Source organism: Tachyglossus aculeatus, chromosome X1 (assembly GCF_015852505.1).
Source record: "Tachyglossus aculeatus isolate mTacAcu1 chromosome X1, mTacAcu1.pri, whole genome shotgun sequence".
Taxonomy (NCBI): domain Eukaryota; kingdom Metazoa; phylum Chordata; class Mammalia; order Monotremata; family Tachyglossidae; genus Tachyglossus; species Tachyglossus aculeatus.
The window spans coordinates 35,618,204-35,645,850 of NC_052101.1; positions in this window are offsets into that span (position 1 = coordinate 35,618,204).

Here is a 27,647-nt window from a genome sequence, read left to right on the forward strand (position 1 = left end):
AAATTCCATGCCCACAATGAGCTTACAGTTTGGAGGGGGAGAAAGACATTAATATAAATTACAGATATATACATAAGTGCTGTGGGTCTAGGAGGGGGATGAACAAAGAAAGTCAGGGTGACACAGAAGGGAGTGGAAGAAGAGGAAAGGGGGGCTCTTGGGAAGGCTTCTTGGAGGAGATGGCCCCTCAATAAGGCTTTGAAGGTGGGGAGAGTAATGGTCTATCAGATTTGAGGAGGGAGGGTGTTCCAGGCCAGAGGCAGGATGTGGATGAGGGGGTCAGCGGGGAGATAGACAAGATCGAGGAACAGTGAAAAGGTTAGCATTGGAGAAGCAAAGTGTGCAAGCTGGGTTGTAGTAGGAGAGTAGCGAGGTGAGGTGGGAGGGGCCAAGGTGATGGAGTGTTTTAAAGCCAATGGTGAGGAGCTTTTGTTTGATGCTGAGGTGGATGGGCAACCACTGGAGCTTTTTTGAGGAATGGGGAAACATATCCTGAACATTTTTGTAGAAAAGTGATCCAGGCAGCAGAGTGAAGTATGGACTAGAGTGGGGAGAGACAGAGATGGAGTCTGGCAAAGAGGATGTTGCTGTAATCCAGGAGGGATAGGACTAGTGATTGTTTGAAGGGGATAGGAGTTTGGATGGCAAGGAAGGGGCAAATTTTATCAGTGTTGTAAAGGTGGGACTGACAAGATTTAGTGAGGATTGACTATGTGCGTTGAATGAGAGAGAGGAGTCAAGGATAACATCAAGGTTATGGACTTGTGAGGCAGGAAAGATAATGGTGCCATCTACAGCGATAGGAAAGTCATAGGGAGGACAGGGTCTGGGTGGGAAGATAAGGAGTTCTGTTTTGGATATGTTAAGCTTGAGGTGATGGGAGGACATCCAAGTAGAGATGTTTTGAAGGCAGGGGGAAATGTGAGACTGCAGAGAGGGAGAGAGATCAGAGCTGGAGATTTAGATTTGGGTATCATCCCATAGAGATGGCAGTTGAAGCCATGGGAGCGAATGAGTTCTCCAAGAGAATGGGTGTGGATGGAGAATACAAGGAGACTCAGAACTACACATTGAGGGACAGCCTCCCCACCCAGCTAAGGGGTGGGAGGCAGAGGAAGAGCCCACAAAGGAGACTAAGAATGAGAGGCCAGAGAGATAAGAGGAGAACTAGGAGAGGACAGTGTCTATGAAGTCAAAGTTGGATAATGTTTGGGTCCCTTATTCTAAAGCTTGGTCTGGAAGGAAGGGGAGAAAGCAGAGGCAGCAAAAAGTTTTCTCAAGATTCAGAATGTTGGGAAGGCTGTGCCTGCTGTCATGACTGTGACTGCAGCCGAGGCAGAAACTACTGACTGAGCTGCAAGGGGCCCGAAACGCTGCTCCTCTAAGTCACAATAGACAATCCTATTTATTGTTTATATTGTCTTTGTCTTTTATTACCTTTTGTGCTACTGCTTTATCCTTCCGTAGGTGTCTGCTTCCTGACCCCTCTCCCCTCCCTTATTCTTAGATTTGTGAGCCCCTTTCCTGGCCTGGGACCATGTCTAATTTTTACCTGTGCATCATTTTCCTCAGTGGTGAATATAGTGCTCTACACACAGTAAGTGCTTAATTGAATACCAGTACTACTACCAATATTATTATTACTATTATTACTACCTTCAAATAAATCTCTCTGTATTATCACTGTGTGCAGCGAACACTGTATAGGTGACCTTTGTAGTCAAAGAAGAGGCTGGCAACAGCACAATTCACTTATGAAGGCGTGTGCCTGAAAAGGCCAAGGTGGGACCCAGTCCTAGACACACTGTGCACAAAATGTCTGTCCACTGTTGTGTTGTCATGTTTGATGTCTGCAGAGCTTTGAGCTGTTTACTGAGTTTTCTCCTGTTCTACCATTCCTTATGAAGCTCTTACTCAAAAAGAACCCATATTTAGATTTCCTCCATAATGCAGTTCAGAGTTTTAACTTTATGAGTATGCATATGTCATACGTTTGCCTACTTGCACTTTTAGACAACAGTTGACTTTGAATACACCCATGTATCATGGCATATAGGATTTTCCATTGAAAAATCATCTGTTTGTTCATTTGCTTTTCCAGACTGTGGTAGAAGAGCTCAAAAACATTTTTTTTAGAATGCAACATATCCAACATAAAAGCTAATATTTCTTTAACATGTATTTTTCAAAGTACAGCACATAATTAAATGCTGACAAAGAATATTCACCAGATTTAGAAAAGAACAAAGCAAGATCATTCAGCTAAGCAACTATTAATAAGCTTCTCCTGTTCACAAATGCAGACTTCTCCCTGTCACACAAATCCCAAATAACCTTAAGAGAACTGTATACCTTATTTCACTGGAAGTAGTCATTAAACATTAAAGTTGGTTTGACTTTTTTTTAGAAAATTTGATTTCCAAGCCCACCAACAGCTCAAAAACAGTGCTGGATTAATGTTCTTAGCATCTCATTTCCAAGTAGCCAGCTTCCCACACCATCCTGTCTGAATATCTCTGTTATGACCTTGGGATTCCATTTAAGTTGGAAAACACATGCTGCTGACAATAACAGAAAGAATATGATTGCACCTTGAATTTAAAAAAGCATGTGCTTTCACCAAAGCACTTTCAACCAAATGATCTCAACTGTCCTTTCAACAACTCATGGAGATGTTGGAATGGAAGGTGTTATTTTCTCTCCTGAGGAACTTTAGGCACAAAGTGGTGACAGAACTTGCCCAAAGTCTCTCAGAACCTAACATTTTATCATGATTCTCCTGGGCCAATCAGGAACCATCTTCCACGGACCTGATATCTATGAATTTCTCATTCAATAATCTAAATATGCCCGGAGAGATAGGAAGGGGAGAAGTCTTACTTTGGAATTGGCAGATTGGAGACTGCATGTGCAGATCCGGCAATAGGGAAAAATAATTGGTTGGAACCTATGAAGACAAAAACAATTTCAACTGGAATGCAAGAAGAGAGAATAAATATGAAACACTAGGATACCATTTTTGCAGAGCCTCTTTTATGATCATAATTGCACTTTAATGTTTTCCTAGGGAAGTTTGGGGTTTTATAGTGCAGGAAAAAAAGCATATAAACCTTCAGCTAGTTAACTAACATGTGTCTACTGTATACTGAACTGTTTCAAGATGCAAGTGATATTAAGCTTAAAGAAAGGCAAAATGGCTTACAAATCAAACTCACCAAGAAATGAAAAAAAATACAAGTAAATCGTTAAAGCCTTTGCAAAGTAAAGAGGAAAATATCCATCACTTCAGTCTGTGATCTTCTTGAATCTCATAAAGCAAGCAAACTGGGTTTGACCAAAAAGGTACAGCAGAGAATATAAGGAAAGGAGCAAATACTGCAAGGGAAAAAAAGTGTTGTTATTAAAAAAAAAACAAAAACCCACCACCAACAAAAACAAACAAAAAGGTTGTTTCAAGGCCATTTGAGATGTCCTCTCATGGAAGGCCCACAGTATGTTCTCCCCTGTCTTACAAATTTCAGTGATCATTGCCAGCAAAGGGCTTGAGTTTTGTTATCCCAGCTAGGCAAGGGATAAGGATTAGAGTGATGGATAGGAAACTATCAGTGAACCTATATCTATAAATCAACTTGGCCTCACCTTAGAGAACATGTAAATGTGCAGCACTCTGGGTCTATAAAAACCAAGAACACACACCCCAGAAGTGATATAGAATCAATCAATCAGTAGTTTTCAATGAGCACTTACTACATGCCCAGCACTGTACTAAGCATTTGGGTAGTAGGATAGATCTAGTAAATAAGTTCTCTGTACAAACTGAGCAGTTTAAATAATTATTTCTTCTGGGTCTTTCTTTTTCTCTTAGGATGCTACTATCTTTGGAAGAATAACATTTTTCCTTTTATCCTATGTCTGCCCAAGTTGGTGTCATGGTCTGTGTTGGATGGCTATTTCTGTTGGGCAGGGTCTGTGGTTCAATTGCTTTCTACAGGACCTGGCTCAGTCCATTTCCAGGAAGCTGATTAACTAATGCAAACTGATGAGAAGGAGCAGGAACTACTTGAATTGAATAGACTCAGGCTGACAGGGATTGGCCCTCAAATAGCACCCCCAATCCACAGTCAACTAAAATTTAAGTCCATTTGGAGATACATTGAAATTCTGATGAACTTTAGAGAGCATTCAATCATTCTCATACCCTCTCAATTATTGCATTATACCCACCTAAAATTCCCTCCATAATCTTCAATTTCTCTCCTCCTGGTATGTAGGGTCTCGAAAAGTAAGTACCCAGGAACCTTTCATAGGTTCTAAATCATGGGGAAAGTCAGGTATAACTCCTTAGACTGTTCATGTCATCTTTTCCTCTGAAATCTGAAAAAAAAGCTTGGAAATTCCAAAGACTTTCTCCAGGAAAAGACTGCAGCATCAGCTCCATAACTCTAACTGCCCTTTGGGGTCACTCATGATGAAAGGGATTATGTGTGTGCTAGATAAATGGGGCCCAGGCCTTGGTATATGTAAATAACTGGGCCAGTTTCATTTATCATTCTTTCCAAACAGCCAAATAAGAAACGGAACACAACCCTGAGGCTCATTAAAAAAGCCTGATGGTGGCAAAAATGTCTCTGGAAATCCAGGGAAAAGGGCTACTTTCTGCCAGAGGGTCCCAGAAAAAATAGTGAGAATAGAGAGATCCATTAACCCAAAGGGACTAGGTAAAATGGTGAAAGAAAAGAAAGCTCTTAGCCACTGAGAGTATCATTCTACACATCTTCTCACTTCTGAGATGCCTCAAATGGTGTCCGTTCCTCCCCACATCAAGCAGAAACTCAGAAGCATTGGTTTAAGGCATTCCACTCTGTCCCTGATTAATGAATACAAATTGATAAGGAACAGTGAATTATGCATTCTCTTCTCCCACCACACCCCAATTCACTTTCTTCCTCTCTATCTCATCTCACACCCTCCTCTCTGCTTGGAACTGTTGACAGCTTTTCCTAGATTCCAAGTCCTTCAGAAATCACAATTCCTCCAGGAGGCCTTATATGATTAATTCTGAATCTCTCTTCAGCCTATCACTGTCCTACTGTTATATCAGCACTTCGGCAACACCTAAAGACTTAAGTATTCACAATCTCTCTTGGCACTTATATATATTTTTTACATATCTTATTACTTAAATCCATCTGCAGAGCCTTTCTGATATCATATCTCTTCTAGGTCTTCCCTAATTAATCTCTCATCTCACCACCTTATTTAATAATTTGTAATTATAGTCCTTGTTAGGTGCTTACTATGTGCCAAGCACTGTACTAAGCACTGGGGTAGATGCACGATAATCAGGTCGGACAAAGAACCTGCCCTACTTGGGGCTCACAGTCTAAATCAGAGGGAGGTAGATTTAAATCTCAATTTTACAGACGATGCAAACTGAGGCAGAGAAGTAAAGTGATTTGCCCATGTGGTACACAGACATGTGGTACAATGAGGATTAGAACCCAGCTTCTCTGACTTCCATGGTCTTGCTCCTTCTATGAAGCCACATTGCTCATCTACAGGTCACACTACTTCTCTTATTCTATCTATTTATTGGACCTCACAGTTTAAATAGGAGGAAGAACAAGTGTTGAATCTCCATTTTACAGATAAAGAACCTAAGGCACAAAGAAGGTGAGTTGCCCAGGGTCACGTCCTCCACCTAATCTACTCATGCCAACTGTGAATTGCCTCAAACCAGAACAGCCTTCTGTTGTGGGAAGAATGTTCCCTAATTCTTCCATCATGTTATATCCAACTATTGTAATAAAAAACAGGCTAAGTACTCATGGAGGGGTGCGATTTTAGGAGGAAGGATCCTCATTTTCATTCTGAATATTTTCTATTCAGTACATTCAACTTTACCTAGTTAACTCCTTGATGAATTAGTACCTATAGAGTAATTTCAATTCCTTCTGTATCATTCACTGTGCAGCGTGCCCCTCCATCTATTGCCTTCAGAGTATCTTATATATCCACATATTACACAGTCCTTTTAACATCATCATCAGTGGTACCTCCTGAGTGTAAATCACCCCACTAAGTGCTTGGGTGAGTACAGTGGAAGTAAAACAGATGTTCTCTGCTCTCAGAAAGTTTCCAATCTAGTGAAGGAGGCTGACAAACACTATTTGTAAATAGTGGAAGCCAAAGAAAGAACAAAAATAAGGAATTTAGCTACTACTCTAACTAAAGAACCTCTCTTCTACATGTCCAATGCAGGGCTTTTCAACGTGCTTTGTTTTCTCAACACAAATTACCGGGATTAATTTCCAGCTCCTACTCACATATCTGCAGAGATTACAGTTGTCTTGTTTTCTAGGCTTCTTTCTTGGGAAGGTTTCTCCTCTTGCAGTGAAGTAGTTATTCATGTCTCCTTTAAATACTGGTGGAGGCTTAATCCATTTCCAGGCCAGGGTATCTGAGGATGAAATACGTCAAGAGAACTAAGAGGAAACCAGCCCTAATGATTTCTATTTTAATACTTATTTGGAGAGTCAGCTCATAGTATTTCAGATAGACTTTGGTGTCCAGAGACACTGGGACAAATTCAAGCAGCAATTTGTTGCAATCATTTAACTCCTCACTCCATATGTTTGTGCTCTTCAGCATGGGGGCTCTGTGTGTGGTTTTTAAAGCTTCTTGAAGGTGAGGGGATTGAGACAGTCCTGGATGATGAGGGATCTATGTAAAATACCTATTGTAAAAAAAAATCAGGAAAAGTTGAAAAATTGGAGCTAGTTACATAACAGCAAAGACTGGGCAAAGAACATCTTCCAAATGCATCCTCTAAATGTGATCAGGTAACTAAGGGAGGTTAGTTAGAGAATGCTAGAAATTCTGTGGAGTAGCAGCATTTTAGGTCATCTTGGTACTGTGGCATTGTGAAACTTTAAATGATTCACTCTAATAAGGCAGCAAGCAGGCAGTCATCCAATGGGTTTAATATAATTTAATAAAAGTTTAATAGAGAAGCTGCACGGCCTTGTAGATAGATCATGGGCCTCAGAATCATAAGGTCCTAGGTTCTAATTCTGGCTCTGCCAGTTGTCTGCTGTGTGACCTTGGACGAGTTATTTAATTTCTCTGTGCCTCAGTTTCCTAACCTGTAAAATGGGGATTAAGACTGTAAACTTTATGTAGGACAGGGACTGCATCCAACCTGATTAACCTGCATCTATCTCAGTGCTTAGTACAATGCCTGGCAAATAGTAAGTGCATAACAAATACCATAAAAAAACAGCAGCCCATCTCCCTGTACATACATGCTAGTTGCTCTGGAAGACTAATTGTAACTAGCATCAGAGAGTGAGAAGGAGGTAACATAGCATTTTCATTGATGATCTACTGGATTTAAGGCCGTGTATACCTGAAGCCAATGGTTCCAAAACTTACACTCCTACAATACTGCTCCAGGGCCCTAAGTGGCATATGTTTGGCCAAAAAGAACAAATGAGTCTCCCTAGGCACAAAACCTATTACCAAGGAGTGACTTAGCTCCAGAAAGAATAGATCCCATTAATAAATAAAAAGGACTGCAACAGAATAAGGCAGACTTCTGCTTAAGAGTGTGATTTATAATTACAGATGCCCCCAAACCAATATTCACTGGGAACAAGAACTGGTTGAAGAGCCTCAGGCTGTTTGGTGTTGGGGCAGGCATTTGGGAATAACAAGAAAATAGCAGGTGTTTCTCCTTTTCTTTTCTTTCTGACTGGGCCTGAAATGATGTGGATTCACCCTATTGTTATTTTTCTTCCCACTCAGTCTCTGCACTCCTAGCCCAACCAATCAAATCATGGATGGATGCTACTGTTCAGAATGGGAGGCTCTGGAGGAAGAGAAGAGAAATTACTCTTCCGCTATTTTATAAGCATAGTCTTGTCTGCCCCTTTATACGCAAGATTTTAGCTCAGGGAATGTGTAATTTGCTCTTGCTTTTATCAACCAACCAATCAGTGGGATTTACTAAATGCTTATTCTGTGCAGAACACTGTACTAAGCACTTTGGGGAGAACAATAAACTAAGTACACATGACTTTCTGTTTAAAGAGCTTGCAATCAAATTGGGGGAAATAGACGTTAAGGGAAGTAAGAGAGAATAAGCATATATACCTAAGTGTTTTTGGGGTGCAGGTTGGGGTGATTGATTGATTGATGGGAAGCAGGGAAGTAGCCTGGCCTACTGGAAGGAGTATGGGCCTGGGGTCAGAGGAGGGTAAAACCTGATTCTGCAACTTGTCCCTGTGTGAACTTGGACAAGTCATTCAACTTCTCCGTGCTTCATCATTTTGTTATTATTATTATTGTTGTTGTTGTTGTTATTATTATTGTAATTATTTGCATAGCTCATCACAACTCCTACTACTATTAGAAACATACATCCTGCTAATGTTGGGATTCTTTGATCAGAAACCTAGACAGGTAAGAAGGCCATAATATTGATGCCAGCTGACTACAGAAGAAGCAGCAACACTTGGTAGTGCCCTGATTCTCTGAGTAGCCTCTTTAAGAACTTCCCACCATCTCTTTTTTTTTTTCATAATATTTGTTAACTGCTTACTATGTGCCAGGCACTGTAATAAGCGCTACGGTAGGTATGAGATCGTCACTTCACATTCATTCATTCAATCATATTTACTGAGTGCTTACTGTGTGCAGAGCACTGTACTAAGCGCTTGGGAAGTACAAGTCGGCAACATGGGGCTCGCAGCTTGAAGCCCCATTTTACAGATGAGGCAACTGAGGCACAGAGAGGTTAAATGACTTTCCCAAGGTCATACAGCAGATAAGTGGCAGAGCCAGAATTAAAACGTAGATCCTCTGACGCTCAGGCTCTCGCTCTTTCCACCAGGCCATGCTGCTTCTCCCTCAATATGGGGAATGGGCCTTGAGAAGATGTCCTAAAAATACCCGAGTCACCAAAACCAGCTTGCCCGAGGACCAGAAAGGTGAACTTACTCTTGGGGTTCCAAAACATACAGAGATTAATGGAACAGTAAGAAAATGATCAACATAACATGAAACATCAGAACACTATGTGTCGAAAAGAACAGTTGCCCCCCCCAAAAAAGAATAAGAGCAGTTGTGACTTGTTAATTGGCCATATACTGGGTGGTCATGACATCATTATGCTAAACTAGAGTTCATGATGAAAGACAGCTCAAAGAGACAAGTTCTTCCCTACTCTCTGGGAATCTCTTCCCTTTTCAAAACAGCTACTTTCAGGCCTTCCAAATAGGCTCAGGAGTATGAATGACCAAATGTTGACCTGCCTTTAAAATTAAAAGCTCTTTGCTACCATCGTCAATGCACATGCCCCCACAATGACCACTGCTGATGGAAAAAATGAAAGTTTCTATAAAGGATCAAGTCAGCAGAAGTTCATTGTCATGGGAAAGCTCACCTCCTCCAGGAGGCCTTCCCAGATTGACTCCCCTTTTCCTCTGCTCCTCTTCCCCTCCCCATCACCTCTACTTCCTCCCTTTGCTCTAGCCCCTCCCCACCCCACAGCACTTGCGTATATATGTACATATTTATTATTCTGTTTATTTTATTAATTATATATATATATATAAAACTCTATTTATATGGTGCTATTGATGCCTGTCAACTTGTTTCGTTGTCTGTCACCCCCCCTTATAGACTGTGAGCCCATTGTTGGGTAGGTACTGTCTATATTTGTCGCTGAATTGTACTTTCCAAGCACTTAGTATAGTGCTCTGCACACAGTAAGCACTCAATAAATATGATTGAATGAATGAGTTAATAGGAAATTTCACTTCTGGGTGGCCAAGACACTATGCATTTGTTATTTCAGAACCTATGTATCTTTACAGTTATTTTATATCTAGAAGCGGCATGGCTTAGTGGATACAACATGGGCCTGGGAGACAGAAGGACCTGGGTTCTAATCCTGCTCTGCCACTTGACTGCTGTGCAACCTTGGGCAGGTCACTTCACTTCTCTGTGCCTCATTTATCTCATCTGTAAGATGGGGATTGAGACTTTGAGCCCCACAAGGGACAGGGACTGTGTCCAACTTGATTTGCTTGTATCCACCCCAGTGCTTAGTACAGTGCCTGGAACATAGTGAGCACTTAACAGATACCACCATCAACGTAAGTACGTATTATAATTATATCTAATTGCAAATGTCGCTATAGTTGCTAAAACATCTGCCCTGCAACCTAGACAGAGGAGGAATTTTTTTGTCCTGGGTAGTGTAGATTTCTTCAAAACCATCTTTGCTACTCTCTTCCCTCTGACTGCTACTTTCCTAGCTCCACCCCAACACTGGTCTTCCTAAGTGGGACTCTGCTCGCCTGGCCAGAACCATCCATATGTACTGGAAACAGCTACATCCCACACAGGGTGTGAACCTGGGAGGTGGGAACAAGGAATGATTTCTTTGGCTTCACTTTAACAGATGGTGTGGGGCAAGCTTAACTAAGAGGGCTGTGCTGTGACTGTTTCTCCCGCTTGGAAACATGGCCATGAATTCAGCTCTTATTTGAAGAGGGGTGGGAAGTCACCGGTTTACGGGGAAATGAGAAGGACTTGATGTTATCATTAGTGTGCTATATTTTAGAGGGCTGTCCAAATTTTAGATGGTGGAGCACTTCAGATCTGAAGGGACGTCTGAAGTAGCGGCAGCCTTTGGAAGTGTCTTCAATTCAGGATGGCTACAGTGAAAACAGGGGGCTGGGGAGGGATCAGTGAGGTTTAGGAATACAAGATCCATGGGCATATCATAGGACCCTAGAATCCTGGAACTGGAAGATGCCTCTAGGGTTATCTGGTCCAGCACCCAGCCTCCAGGGAGGTCTCAAATTATTGCCTAGTCTTTTCTTAAAAATCACTATCTGACCTCAGCAAAACAGAGCTCTCTCCAGCAAAGCACACAGCTGTTGAGGTCCTAGAAATCTGTGAAGCCTCCCCTCATTCAATTTTGTGTTTTATTTCCATCTCCCTAGTTATAAATATTTGTATGTTCACCTCCTCTATTGGAGTGTAAATTCCTTAGGAGAGGGAAGTTGTCCACAGACAATAACAATAATGATGATTAATAATAAAAATTGTGGAATTTATTAAGTATAAATTAAGTGGTATTTATTTATTTATTTATTATTTATTATATGTTGCCAACTTGTACTATATGTTGCCAACTTGTACTTCCTAAGCGCTTAGTACAGTGTTCTGCACACAGTAAGCGCTCAATAAATACAATTGATTGATTGATTGATTAAGTGCTTACTATGTGCCAGGCACTGTACTAAGCGCTGGGGTGGATAAAAGCAAATCTAGTTGGACACAGTCAAATCTAGGTGAACACAGGGACAGAGTCCCTGTCCCATGCGGGGCTCACACTCTTAATCCCCTTTTTATGGATGAGGAAACTGAGGCCCAGAGAAATTAAGTGACTTGCCTAAGGTCACACTGCAGACAAGTGGCAGAGCCGGGATTAGAACCCAGGTCCTCTGACTCCCAAGCCCGGGTTCTTTACACTAGGCAGTGCTGCTTCACATATTCTTTATGTGCTTCACTCATCAGGAATGAAGTGACCGATAGTGAAGTCACTTGAGCAGCAAAAGAATAAGAGTCAAAAAACCAAGAGTCAAAAGACTGAGAATTAAATGACCAGTCACTTGGTTATTCTGAACTTCTCAAGTACCTTGGTCAGTGCATTGCATCAAGTGGGCACACAGTAAATACGACAACTCTTACTTCGACTATTATCATCATCATCATCATCATCAATCGTATTTATTGAGCGCTTACTATGTGCAGAGCACTGTACTAAGCGCTTGGGAAGTACAAATTGGCAACATATAGAGACAGTCCCTACCCAACAGTGGGCTCACAGTCTAAAAGGGGGAGACAGAGAACAAAACCAAACATGCTAACAAAATAAAATAAATAGAATAGATATGTACAAATAAAATAAATAAATAAATAATCATCATCAGAGGCCTGTCCTGTCCAGGCAGGACCTAGAAGAGACTGTTGTAGCCTGCACAAACATGTGGAACGTCATGGAAATCATTAACTGTTGGACTTTAGACTGATCTCTTGTAACACTGAGAAGCCTGGCATAGTGGATAGAGCACAGGCGTGGGAGTCAAAGGGTCATGAGTTCTAATCCTGGCATCGCCACTTGTCTGCTGTGTGACCTTGAACAAGTCACTTTGCCTCTCTGTGCCTCAATTACCTCATCTGTAAAATGGGGACTGAGACTGTGAGCCCCCCACGGAGCAGGGACTTTAACTCGATTTGCTTGTTTCCACCTTGTTTAGGACAGAGACTGGTACATATTAAGTACTTGTCAAATAACATAATTATTATTTTTATTGAGCCTGAAAAGGACTTCTTTTTTCCACAGCTTACATTCTCTTCTTGCTTATATCATTGTTGGGTTTTCTTAGGTTGTTGCTTTCAATGTTTGCCATTATCTTCGCCCTCTCTCCGCTGCTGCTCTCTTATTCTTTGATTGTTTACCTCTGGATGGGCCAGGGACCATGTCCAATTTATTCTCCACTGTGGTCTTCCTCAATGCTTAGTACAGTGTTCTGCACTCAGCCAGTGCTCAATAATTATTATCAAATTAATCAATCAGCAGTATTTGAGTGCTTACTGTGTGCAAAACAATGTACTAAGCACATGGGAGAGTACAATAATATAGAATTGGTAGACATGATCCCAGCCCTCAAGGCTTCTGGAGGAGCTCAGAATCTAGGGGGAATGAATGAGTGAAAATAGTCTGTGATTTCCCTTGGAGCCCATTGTAGTGTACTATCACCCTGACAATCCTTCTGTTCAGCCAAAATTTCTCCTGCTTTAATTCAATTTCCCCTACCCTATTTCAAGGGATACATAGAACAAGTGGCCCCCATGAAGCCTCTCCTAGATTCGAAAGAAGTGATTAAGACACTTTTTATCCTTCCATAGGATAAAAACCCAATTTATCCTATTATTATTATTATTAATCCTATTATTTATCCTATCCTATCCAATTTATAAGAACCCAATTCCTATAACCTTTCCTCTTGGGACCTTTTATTTAGGCCCATAATTGCTTATAAGCTCCTCGAGGGCAGAAATCATACCTTTTATACATGGCCAAATGGTTAACACAGTGCTCTCCACTCAGGAAAAGCTCAATAAATACTATTTATTGATTAATGTGATAAATATGATTGATTGAATGAATGAATGAATCTTGAGCACCCTAATAGTACTCCAATAAGGGTCTGATGGTATGGAAACTTGGGGAAAAATTACTTCCTTAATACTGCTTGTCTTCCTTCTGTTACTCTTTCTCAGTTCTGTGGCAGCTTTCTGCAAAACAGCTCTGCATTTCTGAATTATACTCAGCTTCTGGTCAGCAATGACTCCCAAATCTTCATCTGCTGAATTGCTGCCAGTTTTTCCTCAACCACCATTTGTGTTTGTTTTTCCCAAGATACAGTGAGTTCTGACAGAACGTGTGTTTCCTCTAAGCATTTTGAATAAAAAGCAATAAAAAGTGATCACAGGATTAAGTAATGCTCTTCCAACGTTGCTTGCTTGCCTGAAGACCACACGACGTGGTGTTGGAAGATTAAAAGCAATCAATCAATCGTATTTATTGAGCACCTGTGTGTAGAAAACTGTACTAGGTGCTTGGGAAAGGACTGTATAGTGGAGTTGGTAGAAACATTCCCTGCCCTCAGTGAGCTAGAAACATTAGGCTCATCAGACACAGGCAACTCCTAGCGTACAAGTTTTCCTTATTACTTAGTTCTCCAAATATGCGACATTTGCTTTAGAGGAGAACTTGGTTGTTTAGTTTTAGGTTGACTGATTGAACAGGTGATCCATATCTGCAGGGTGATACCAACCTATTAATCTGTAGACCATAAGCTCCTCTAGACTGTAACTCACTGTGGGCTGGAAACATACCTACCAACGCTGTTGTTCTCTCCCAAATGCTTAGTACAGTGCTCTGCACACAGTAAGTGTTCAACAAATACCACTGATTGAATGTCAATCTGGATAACATCCCAAGGCAGCTGTGCACCCATTCCTCGGTCGTTTGGGGTCCTGCTAGCTCAGCTCTTGAGCCGCCACACAGGAAGGGAGGTGGGTTGCGGAAGAGACTGAGGGAGAAATCCTGGGCAATGGCACACGGCGTTTTCCTCAGAGCCCAGACCTGATGAAACTACTGGCTTCTGGGGTCTTGGGCCATTAACCCATACACAACTTAAAGCAAGACAGGGAGCTGCAGTTGCATGTGTATATGTGTGTGCATGTGTGATGCAGGGAGGACTTAAAGGAGGCTCTGGACAGAGGCCCATTCAGTCATACTCATTCTGGCCTTGGACCATCCTGGAGCTGCCCTATTTGTATCCCGATTTTGTAATTCTTATTCCACCTAAATCTCCTCTCCACAGATCAGGGCTTTAATAATTTCCCATTCATTCATTCATCCAGTTGTATTTATTGAGCGTTTACTGTGTGCAGAGCACTGTACTAAGTGCTTGGGAAGTACAAAATGGCAACATATAGAGACAGTCCTTACCCAACAATGGGCTCACAGAAGCTGAAGAGAAGCAGCGTGGCTCAGTGGAAAGAGCACGGGCTCTGGAGTCAGAGGTCATGGGTTTGAATTCTGGCTCTACCACATGTCTGCTGTGTGACCTTGGGCAAGTCACTTAACTTCTCTGAGCCTCAGTTACCTCATCTGTAAAATGGGGATTAAGACTGTGAGCCCCACGTGGGACAACCTGATCACTTTGAATCCCCCAGCGCTTAGAAAAGTGCTTTGCACATATTAAGCGCTTAACAAATGCCAACATTATTATTATTATTATTATACCACTCTGGACCTATTGCACCGACAAGTCAAATATGAATTTAAAAGTTTCTCTACTGTGAGGCAGTGAAATCCAATGTTAGGATTTCTTGGCCCAATTAATGAGAATAGGCAAAAGAATCAAGCCTGAGAGTGGGAAATCAAGCCTGAGAGTGGGAGCTGAACTCTTCCCCTTCCCTCCACCCCCTTTCAAAGCATCAAAAACCAGGTCACACTTGATCTTTTCTTTCAAGATTCTCATAGGTCAGAACCAGAATAGTAGGTCTCAGACTGAAGGGTCAAAAAATATTCCAGCTGATTCCAACGCTGTTACGACGCAGCTTGGGTGGAACCATTAGGAGCTCATGCAATCCCCCAAATACCTGCTCCTGCCTGGAGTCTGTTCAACAAAGGCCTGCTCTCAGTGGGTCATCTGTTTAATGACCACCCCCTTGCTGACACTTTCTCCCTGCTCTCCTGTGAAGCAGTCTAGTGATTAGCACTGGAGTGTCAGCGCTGAATCATTCCAGAAGGGATTCCAGCCCTCAAACCTGTCTGTGGGTTTGTCAGTTGGATTTGACCAGACTTGAATGGTCCACTCACCTGTCAGGAAAACAAAAAAGGCCGTGGAGACTGACGATTCCTATCAGCTGGGACTTTTCTTCAAAGATAGCTGCCAGCGTGGAATCGGAACAGATTGTGATGCCCATCCTTCATGGATTGAACTCCACGCTCTCAGGGCTCTCAGTTCATGGCCACATATGGCACTTAATCTGCTTCATGAGTGACAGCAGCCAGTTTGTATGCTTCAGCACGACAGGGTTCTCTGCCTCTTGGTTCTGTAATTGAGATGGATGTCTGCTTGCTGCTGATCTGAAATTTTTTAAAAAATATGATTACAGTCAGGAGTTTATAGGCTGACTCTGAATTTGGTTTTCTCCTTAAACTGGTTGGTCCTGGTTTTCTGAATCATTTTTAGGGATCTTGGAATTAGGAATTCAAGTAAGTTACTGTCCCCATTTTTCTCCACTCTTGTTACCTTCTGGGTGATTTATGCTTTTGGCCAAAAAAGAAAAGATCTTCTGTGGGGCACAGAAAATCATATCCATGCACCCATCTGCACCATATTAATAGGGAACAATTTTTATATGGCAAATCCAGTTTTAAAGACCAGGATCTTAGTGGTTTCCATATTGTTTATCTCTCCAAAAAATAGGGCATTAGAGTTTACAAACATAAAAGCCCATCATGACTTTTCTACTCAGCACTAGCTTCAGTTTCTTGTGAGCATAGGGTGATTGATTTTGTGCACAGTAAAGTGTAAAATTATTTTTCTGGTGTATAAGTCAGTACCAATATCAAATATAAACTTTATATTTTCTCCTTCTGGATCCCATCACAATCCCAACAGCGGCAGACATTGAATCACTCTAAATGAAGTCATGACTGTTTCGGAGATTCTCAAACTACTGAAGAACAGGGCATTCAAGGTCCCAGAAAAGAAGTTTCCAATTAGTATCTCCTCATATCCCAACCAAAACACACTTGGAAACATTTACTGTTCGTATCAAATGACCCTGAATTCTGAGAAGCTTCTCTCGCATTTTTATATTGGAGATGAAAAAGTATTTAGACTTTTCCTCACAGAATATCTACCCAGTCCATTTTCAGGGGAAAGAAGTCTGCTGTCTCCCGCTTCTAGACTGTGAGCCCGCTGTTGGGTAGGGACCGTCTCTGTATGTTGCAAACTTGTACTTCCCAAGCGCTTAGTACAGTGTTCAGCACACAGTAAGTGCTCAATAAATATGATTGAATGCATGAATGAATTTTCTTTAATAATGATGGATTTGGACAATGACAACAGCAACAACAATAAAATGATAAACAGTGTGCCAGCCACTGTTCTAAGTGCTGGGGTTAATCAGGATGGACACAGACGTCCCTGTTCCACGTGGGGCTCACGGTCTTAATCTTCATTTTACAGGTGAGATAACGGAAGCACAGAGAAGATAAGTGACTTGCCCAAGGTCACACAGCAGACAAGTGGCAGAGCCGGGATTAGAACCCAGGTCTTTCAGCCTCCCAAGCCTGTGCTGTATCCGCTAGGCCATGCTGCTTCTCTGAAATGTATGTTTCTGAAGAATGAGTAAAGGGTGCAAGAAATTACAAATTTCATCAAATAACCAGATGTTCCACCCTACCTTTTGGGTTTGCTGTCTTCTTGAGCTTTCTTGGGACCACCTTGGAGAATGTGGGACAACAATCCCAAATCTTTTTTAAATCAGATTTCAAAAAGGGTCTTGGCTGTGTCTTTAAGATTAGTCACCATGCTTCTTTTACGTAGAGCCTGCTCCTTTCGAATGTCTCCAGATCCTTAAACACAAACCATTGAAATCAAATTCTATTAGAAAAACATAAGCAAATGCACTGCCTTGGAGCAGGTGAGTTTCTTTTCTTTAGAGACTCTAAGAGAAACAGTGTGGTCTAGCAGAAAGAGCATGAGCATGGGAGTCAGAGAACCTGGGTTCTAATCCCAGTTCCACCACTTGTCTGCTGTGTGACCATGGACAAGTCATTTAACTTCTTGGTGCCTCAGTTTTCTCATCTGTAAAAATGGGGAATAAATCTTAGTCCCCCCAACCTAGACTGTGAGCGCCATGTGGATCAGGACATGTGTCCAAGCTGATAGCCTTAATCTACCCCAGGGCATAGAACAGTGCTTGGAATGTAGTAACGCTTTAAAAATACCATAATTATTAGTAATTATTAACTTCCCTGTAGTGAATAGTGGGGACTTCATTGGCCTACCTCATGCCTTATATCATATTCACTTGCATAACTGATCATTTACTCCCCCATCTAGGTTTTGTAGTAGAAGAGATACAGTTTCCAGTGTCCCCTTATCTTTCCCTTCCTTCTCTCCTCCTTACCTCCTCTTCCCTTTCCACTCTTTTTTCTCCTGTTTTCTTTAGTACTAGACCTAATTCGCCATGTAGTAGCCCCTCCCCTATATTGAGGTTACCAAAATTTTGGCAAAAATTGGGGCATTCAAGTAAAATATTCAAACTAAATTACATCTTTTTTGAAGCTGGTGATTTGAATGATCATTTCAAATATGCCCACTGTTTTTGGAGAGTGAAGATATAGCTCAAAATGACCACCACACATATAGATTTGACTTGGTATTCTGGATTGCCTACAATAGGAAGTCCTACATAACATTACGGAATGCAGGATGTTAAACCATGTCACTGTGCTCTATGTCATATGGCAAAACCAAGAGCTGTGAATGGAACTTGTAGCAGTTTGGAGAGGTGACTCAGTGCTATTAGCATTTCTGTGGGATTTATACATTCGAGGTATTTACGGGACTTGGAAACATTAACGAGACAGTGAAGGGTGAGGACAAAACTGAATGACAGACAATGGAGTCTAATCACCACACAGATGTTTCAGGGGCAACAAGTAACATGTCTCAAGGGAGTTCTGTCGTTAACCAAGCAGCATCTTCAGCCTACCACCCCCTGTTTATATATTACACTTGGGCCTCTCTGACATTTTCTTCTTTCTACATAAACTTACCTCTATTTTAAATTTTCTTACTCAGCATACTGGATAAACCTAACCTAATTCTTAACTACTGAACTTCTGAAATTGGAAATGGGGTTCACAGATGGTGGCTGTTGGCAATTTCTGCCCCCCTAAATTTGTTACTCTCCAAACAGCTTCAATAATAATGAATCTAATTTACTGTATTTGATAAGTGTTTACTTTGTGCTAAGCACTGGAATAAGTCTTGGGGTAGATTCAAAATAATCAGGTTGGACACAGTCCCTGCCTGACCTGGGACTCACAGTCTAAGCAGGAGAGAGAACAGGTACTGAATCCTCAGAGATGAGGAAGGAAGCCTAAGGCACTCTCAGCACCACAGTACTTATATAAATATCTGTAATTTATTTATTTCTATTAATGTATCTCCCCCTCTAGACTGTTAGCTCCTTGTGACCAGGGAACATGTTTACCAACTCTGATATATTGTATTATTTGCACACTATAAGCACTGAATAACTACAATTGACTGATTGAAGTAAGACAGATGTATCATTACAAAATAGCTGGGAAAATAACTGGACAGATAGGTAAAGATAGAAAATATTTAAATAAATATAAATCTATGTACGTTCACAAGTGCTGATGCTAGTATTGGAGTACCTAAGTGCCAGAAGTGGGTGTTGGGTTGATGTGGTTTGGGCATTAAGAATTAACTAGGGAAAGCTTCTTGGAGAAGGAGCGATTACAGGAAGGCTAGAAAGATGGGTAAACTCTGAACTGGTGGATTTGGTGGGGAAGGGAGTTCCAGGCTGGAGGAACAGCATGAGCTGAAGGACTGAGGCTAATAATGATAATGATGTCATTTGTTATATGTTTACTATGTGTAAAGCACTTTTTCTAAACACTGGGGTAGATGCAATTTAATCAGGTCCCACACAGGGCTCACAGTCTAAATAAGAGGGAGAAGTATATTGAATCCCCATGTATTTTACCGATGAGGAAACTGAGGTGGAGAGAAGTTAAGTGACTCGCCCAAAGTCACACAGCAGGCAAGAAGCGGAGCCAGAATTAGAACCCAGGTCCACTGACTCGTAGGTCCGTGCTCTTTCCATTAGACTACACTGCACCTTTTGGGGTGAGTTTATAGGGCTTTTTTTTAAGTCATCTCCCAAAATAAAATTATAAGTGACTGATTATGTTGACCTGTTTACTTCACTTCTGGATGCCACCCCAAGTAGTCAACATGTATTGCAGCAAATATATACATAGTCTCATAATGGATACAAAAGATGGAAAGAAAAGCTGAGCTTTTGAGTCTTTACAAAGACAGAACCCCTGCACTTAACTGAAACTTCTATGAAGGTTAAATATATCCCTTTTTCCACTTACCAGAAGGTGTGATACACTGAGTCCATTAACATGGTTAAATTAAAGTTTTTATTAAACTGAATCCTGAAATATCTCATTGAATGGCAGTGACCCCTTAGCTTTATTTCCATCCTCTTAACCCTTTGCACAAAGAACTATGCACAATCATCTCTGTGCCATTTTCAAACAGGATTTTATTCAAGTTCTCTGGAATCAGTGTATCGATTGATCCTATTTTCTACATGGAGGGATAATTTGTCAAATAAAAAATTAATAAATAAATATGGTATTTATTAAGTGCTTACTATGTGTAAAGCACTGTTCTAAGCGCTGGGGAGGTTACAAGGTGATTAGGTTGTCCCACTGGGGCTCCCAGTCCTCATCCCCATTTTACAGATGAGGTAACTGAGGCCCAGAGAAGTTAAGTGACTTGCCCAAAGTCACACAGCTGACAAGTGGCGGAGCTGGGATATGATGCCATCTGATGCTAGTTGAAAACTGTTCAGCAGTTTTCTGAGGAAGGATAATGTCCCTCCAATCCTGGATCCTTGATTTATTGGAAAAATTCATGTTTTAGTTTAATCTTTTCTTTAAATGGTATTTGTTAAGATCTTACTATGTGCCAGGCACAGTATTGCGCGTTGGGAGAGAAAAAAGCTAATTAGGTGGGACACAGTCCGTGTCCCACATGGGGCCCACAACCTTAACCCCCATTTTACAGATGAGGTAACTGAGGCACAGAGAAGTGAAATGACTTGCCCAAAGTCACACGTAGCAGACAAGTGGTGGAGCTGGGATTGGAACCCAGGTCTTTCTAACTCCCCAGTTGGTCTAACTTCTAACTTCCATTATACCATGCTGCTTCCCTAATCTTGGGTTGACATACCCAAAATAATCGTGAATAGAATGCCTTTAGTAATAGTAGTAGTATTAGCAGTAGTAATTACATTTATTGAGCTCCCATTTGCAGAGATTGTCTCTTTATTGCTGAATTGTACTTGCCAAGCAATTAGTAGTGTTCTGCACACAGTAAGCGCTCAATAAATACAATTGAATGAATTGAATGAATGGATGAACTGCATGAGACGCTTGTAAAGTACAGAATAACAAAGTGACATACACACTCCCTGCCCACAAGGAGATAGATGTAAAAAAATATTTACAGCTAGATTATTCAAAAATAAATGAAGTGGAAATATGGGCATGAGTGCTAAGGAGTATGTAAGTGAGTTCATCAACGTTAAGGTTGGCTGAAGGAATGATGTGGCTCAGGGAAATTAATCAAGGAATAGTTTGTTGGAGGAGGAGGGATTCTAGGAGGGGAGGAGATGCCATAGACTGTTGGATGTGAGAAAGGAGGGAGTTTCAAGAGAAGCAGCATGGCCTAGTGGATAGAGAATGGGCCTGGGAATGAAAAGGGCCTGGGTTTTAATCGTGACTCTGCCTCTTGTCTGCTGTATGACAAGACACAGCAGTCATGCTTGGGCAAGTCATGTAATTTACCTGTGCCTCAGTGCTCTCATCTGTAAAATGGGGATTAAGACTATGAGCCCTCTGTGGGACAGGGTCTGTGTCCAACCTGATTATCTCATATCTACCACAGTGCTTAGAACTGTGCCTGCTGCATAGTAAGTGCTTAACAAATATCACAATTATTATTATTAAGTTTGGGGAGAGACAGGAGACGAAGTTCAGTGAGGAGGCAGATGTAGTACTCAAGGCGGGATAGGATAAGTGTTTGGATCAGAAGGGTGGCAGTCTGGATGGAGAGGAAAAAGCAGATTTTAGTAATGTTGTGAAGATAGAACTGACAGGATTCGGTGACAGATTGAATATGTGAATGGAACAAGAGTGATTAGTCAAGGACAATGCCAATGTTCTGGGCTTATGAGACAGGAAGGATAGTGGTATTATCCACAGTGATGGGAAAGATATGGGGAGGACAGAGTTGGGGTGGGAAGATAAGTAGTTCACCTTTAGACATCTGTGGCTCAAGAGTGTCACTAAACAAGTCTTTATCCTAATCTGTATGGGGCGGGTGATTTCAGAGATTTTTTTCCTAAAGAAGAAATTTCTGCCCAGTTGACACAGGCCAACTCTAAGGCTTGGATCCATAATAGTGTTTTCTGGGAGAGTGTGAGGCTGACAGAGACGATATCTGAGACAAGCACCAGTGAATCCCTCCCAAGGGTCTGCCTCGTGAGGCATGATATTAGTGCATCTGACTAGAGACAAATAACATTTCACACTTTCCCCAAAGGAGAGTTTTCTGTGCTCACTTGCAATGTACCTCCAGGCCTAAAATAATTCTAAAATCCCACCCTTATCCATATTATCTGATTGCGTGGCATTGCGATGGCATGGACCTTCTGCAGACAACTGATTAACCCAAGCTATTTATTGAGCACTTAGTGTGTGCAGAACACCATGCTCAAGTTTTGGGAGAAGACAGGGTGCTTCTCCACCAAACGGAGTGAAAAATTTTATCTGAACATGCATGCACAAGCACCAGGCACTGACCCATTTTGAGGTGAACTCAGTTCCATCCTCACGTTTAGCAGTCAGTGACCAGAATGATGCTGACTGGAGCAGGCTTTTAGTGCTTAGATGATAGAGCCCACTGTTGGGTAGGGACTGTTTCTATATGTTGCCAATTTGTACTTCCCAAGCGCTTAGTACAGTGCTCTGCACATAGTAAGCGCTCAATAAATATGATTGATGATGATGATGATAGGTGGAATGAGTGGGGCTTGTGTGGGAAGCATCTTTCTGGCTCATTTTCCCTACCATGTTGCTGTGAGCCAAAGACGGGCTTTGTCCCCAGAATGGAAAGTTTCAGTGCAGGGAGAAGGACTAGGTAATAACTGTGATTTTTGTAAAGCACTTACTATGTGCCAGGCACCATACAAAGAACAGGGTTTGATACAAGCAAATTGCATGGGACGTATGCGGGACTCACAGTCTTAATCCCCATTTTACAGAAGAGGTAACTGAGGCACAGAGAATAATAAAAATAACAATAATAATAATAATGGCATTTGTTAAGCACTTACTATGTGCAATGCACTGTTCTAAGTGCTGGGGAGGTTACAAGGTGATCAGGTTGTCCCACAGGGGGCTCACAGACTTAATCCCCATTTTACAGATGAGGTAACTGAGGCACAGAGAAGTGAAGTAACTTGCCCGAAGTCGCACGGCTGACAATTGGTGGAGCTGGGATTTGAACCCATGACCTCTGACTCCAAAGCCCGTGCTCTTTCCACTGAGCCACGCTGCTGATGTGCCCCAGTTCACACAGCAGACAGGTGGTGGAGTAGGGATTAGAATCCATGACTTTAACTCCATGCTCTATCCACAGAGTGGAATGTGGAGGGAGGACGAGACCTGCTTCATCATACTTTGAGGCCTGAGCCCATCCCTGGTTTTTCCAATTCCCAGTCCTGACCCCTGACCTCACTGCATCCCTAGAGAGATTCACCGCCTTCCTCGGGGTCCATGTAGGCTACCCACAGGGTGAGGGAGGAAGCGCAAAGCCTCTTCCCCATGCAGTTGTTAATCAGACTGATTCCCAGTCAATTAGGAGGTGCTCTTGACCGTGAACATGAGTTCAATATTTACGTCCACAGAGGATCAAACAAACAGCTTTGAGTCAATATAGGGTAACTACAATAGAAGAAATGACTGCAAATCCCTCCTTTGTTGGTCTGAAACTGAAGCTGTTTCCACATACAGTGAAACCGCTGAACATTCCAAGCACTTTTGTGGTGTGGGAAGCATAAAATGCAGCAGAAGAAAAGATAGGGTCTAAAACTGGAGTCGGTTAATTTTCATTCATGGTGAGCTAAGCTCAGTGGAAAGAGCATGGGCTTTGGAGTCAGAGGTCATGGGTTCGAATCCTGACTCAGCCACATGTCTGCTGTGTGACCTTGGGCAAGTCACATACCTTCTCTGAGCCTCAGTTACCTCATCTGTAAAATGGGGATTAAGATTGTGAGCCCCACGTGGTACAACTTGATCACCTTGTATCCCCCCCAGCACTTAGAACAGTGTTTTGCACATAGTAAGTGCTTAACAAATGCCATCATTATTATAATTATTATATGTAGTATCACCAATTAGAGCCTGTGATAAGAAATTAAAAGAACTGCTAGAAGTTCCTTGTGCCACTAGTGCTACGCAGTAGCCACTGTGGCCATACATGGGTCCTGCATGTAAAAATCCTTAACAATGTGCTGTATACCTCTGCCCTCCTACTCCCTGCCCAGTGAGAACAAAGAACTGGCAGTGCGTGAGTGGCAGGATGCAACTCACAAGCACTGGGATCAATTCCTCGGCCTCGATTCTTTCTCCTGAAACATCAGGACTGAGGCTCTACCCCTGTTCCCGACAGAAAACTCCATCACCCTGGTGATGGATGAAAATCATGCAGTATTTTGAATCTTGCCACATGCTTCTGTAATCCTGAATGAAGGTGGAAACCTTGGGCTGTTTTTGTCAGGTATACAAAGCTCCCTAATGGCCAAAAGGCATGACTCTCTGATCATTATGTTTGTGCACTTGACAAACAGATTGGGACCTTTAGTCAGTTTAGTATACTGTAACTCCTTATGAAGTTGAGGCTTTAGAGCTGAGGAGGATTTAGATACTTTTATTGTAATTACTAAGAAGCAGCGTGGCTCAGTGGAAAGAGCACGGGCTTTGGAGTCAGAGGTCACAAGTTCAAATCACTTAACTTCTCTGTGCCTCAGTTACCTCATCTGGAAAATAGGGATGAAGACTGTGAGCCCCCAGTGGGACAACCTGATCACCTTGTAACCTCCCCAGCGCTTAGAACAGTGCTTTACACATAGTAAGTGCTTAATAAATGCATGCCATCATCATTATTATTATTTATTAATCATTTTCTATGTGCCTGACACCATACTAAGTGCTGAGATAGATAGAAGATAATCAGGTTGGACACAGTCCCTGTGCCACATGGGACGCACAGTCTATGTTGGAGAGAGAAGGGTTTAGCCCACATACTACAGATAAGGTAACTGAGGCAGAGAGAAGTTAAGTGACTTGCTCAAGGTCACATGGCAAGCAAGTAGCAGAGCTGGCATTAGAACCTAGGTCCTCTAGCACGGACCCATGCTCTTTCCACTAGACCACACTGCTTCCCATTGATAGAGAAGGCATTCAAGAAGGAGAGGATCCCTCTGGACCACCCAAAAACATTCACATGCAGAGATTTGAGCAGGGGAGTGGAGGAGCAGGGAGGAGAGGTTGGACTCTGGCTCATAGCATCACAAAAAGTTTCCATTAGTGAGTAAAACCCAGGAAAAAAGAAACAGTCATAATCCTAAAATTCTTGTCAAATAAATTGAAAGGTAGTTGCAGGATGAACCCTGCTTTAACATCTGTGAGACGATTATTCCCTCTCAAATGCCAAAAAGAAGGCAATAAAATGGATGATAAACATCCTTTCTTCTTCCCTTTGATTTTGCTTCCAGACATTCAGGTTTTAGCTATCCAGCTGCTGATACTGTAAAAATGTTGCTTGGCAACATGATAATGGAGAGAAAAAAAAAGACGCCTGAAAACATTAGGGGTTTTGTCTTTAGAAATGTACTAGTTCAGCACACGCTACCTCCCACAGTTCAATTTATAAAGGGGGAAAAAAACACTTGGAATAATTTTCTCTTAGCAGGGCCTGGCAGTCTGAAATGAGAAGATTTTGCAACTGGGGTAAGAGGGCACCCCAGACACACAATAAGATCACCCAGAAAGATCCATCTTGGAGATACAGGGTTGCCAACCTCTCCTCTTAAGTTTTGACTTTTGGAATACAAGTTGGGTGGGGAATTAAATAGCAGGCCTCCAGTTTGGTAAAACACTGCTGTAGTTTATTTCAGGGCCTCTCAAATGCTCTTCTGTCATATTAATGCTGTAAATTGTGAGACGGAACCAACATGAATCAGCTTCATATTTAATAAACCATGAGGGGAGAGTGAAGCACTGGGAAAAAGCTTATCAGCATGGTACAAAAATCCCAGGCCACTAAAGAATTTACTAACCAGGAAAGCTATTTTACAATCCATTCATTTTTAGCAACCATTTGTCAGGGCATAATTTAATTACTGATGGTTTATTACAAAGACAAGGTTAAACTAAGATGGATCACGGATTATCCCACAGTCCAGACTGGAGTTTGTTTCTGCGCTTTCTCCCCAAGGAAGATTTGGATACAATTTGTCTGGATTCCTCTCTTTTCTTCTTTTATAATTTGTTCTGTCCCATACTAGATAATTTAGTAAATCTGGCCAAAATTTCCATCCATTACTATGGGGCACTATGATTTACTCCATTCTCTAAAGCATTTTCTATGCTATTTTCAACCTTTATCTGAACCATGCATAATGCATGGATGCCCTGTCTCCCCAGGTTCTTCTTATAGCACATACTATTTCCCGTGTTCATTATATGGTAAAATATGCAGCCCCAAATTCAGTATTGCACTCACAGTAAGTACCCAGTACATATTTGTGCCTCAGTTTCCTCATCTGTGAAGTGGGGATTATATCCTATTCCCTCCAACCTAATCTGTGAGCCCAATGTGGACAGGGACTATGTTCAAATTGAGAACCTTGTATCTAACCCAGCTCTTAGAACAGAAAGAGCACAGGCCTGGGAATAAGAAGGACCCGGGTTCTAATCCCACTCTATCACTTGTCTGCCATATGACCTTGGGTTAGCCGCTTCACTTCTCTGTGCTGCTAATCTATAAAATAGGGATTAAGAATATGAGCCCCATGTGGGACAGAGACTTGTATCTACTCCAAGATTTAGAACACTGCTTGACACATAGTAAGTGCTTAGCAAATACCACCATTATCATCATAGTAAGCACTTCAGAAACAAAAACCACAATTATTTATAATTCTCCTAAAATATATGTTTCATTCTTCCAAAGCCTCAGATTAACATAAATAGACACTGTAGTACTCACCTGTTCCATTGCCAAGCATCTATGACCAAGTAGTTTCTTGTCAAAGTGCAGTCTACTGAGCCCAAAAGGTCTGGGCTATCTGAAGAACATCCGGTGAATCTCTAATAGCGCCCTTCCGAAAAGCATCAAAAAAACAAGCATTATGGCAGAAATGACTGAATAATCACTACAAAAAATTAGAAACTTTTGTGATCATTGAATATGTTTGGACAAGAGAGGTAAGGAGGCAGAAAAGAAAACAGCAACAGAAGCAACAAGCACTAAATACAACAATACAATAAGGGACAATCTTTTTGTGTGTTCAAAATGCTCAGGACTGTGGACTCCTCATACACGCACATACACACATATGCACCACCCCTCCCTCCACCCCCACCCCTCCTTCAAGGGTGTCGTCTTCCAATATGAAGGGCAACCATATAGGTTTATATGGAAATGTTCACATTTTGACCATCTTGCAATGAGTTAAACCTTGAATTTAAATTCCTACCCTCTACTGATAACAGTTTCTTGATAGTTACTTATACATTAGTTGGTTACTCATTAAGTACTTACCATTTGGTAAGCATTCTGCCAATTGTCAGGGTATATATAACTAACACTCAGACCCACTCCATGCCTCACAAGGGGCTCACAATCTATGTAGGGAAGGGCCGTCACCTAGAAAAGAAAAATGAACTAGTGATCACAAATTAGAGAATGGATGAATATAGAAAAATACAAGTATCCAAAATTAAGAATCAATATAGGAAGATAAACAGTACTTGGAGGAGGCATTCCTGATATACCTCCAGGAACTTCGGCATTCCACCACTTTTCCAGGTTTCTAGCTATTCCAAAAGCTCTTAAAGTTTTTTCCTTTAC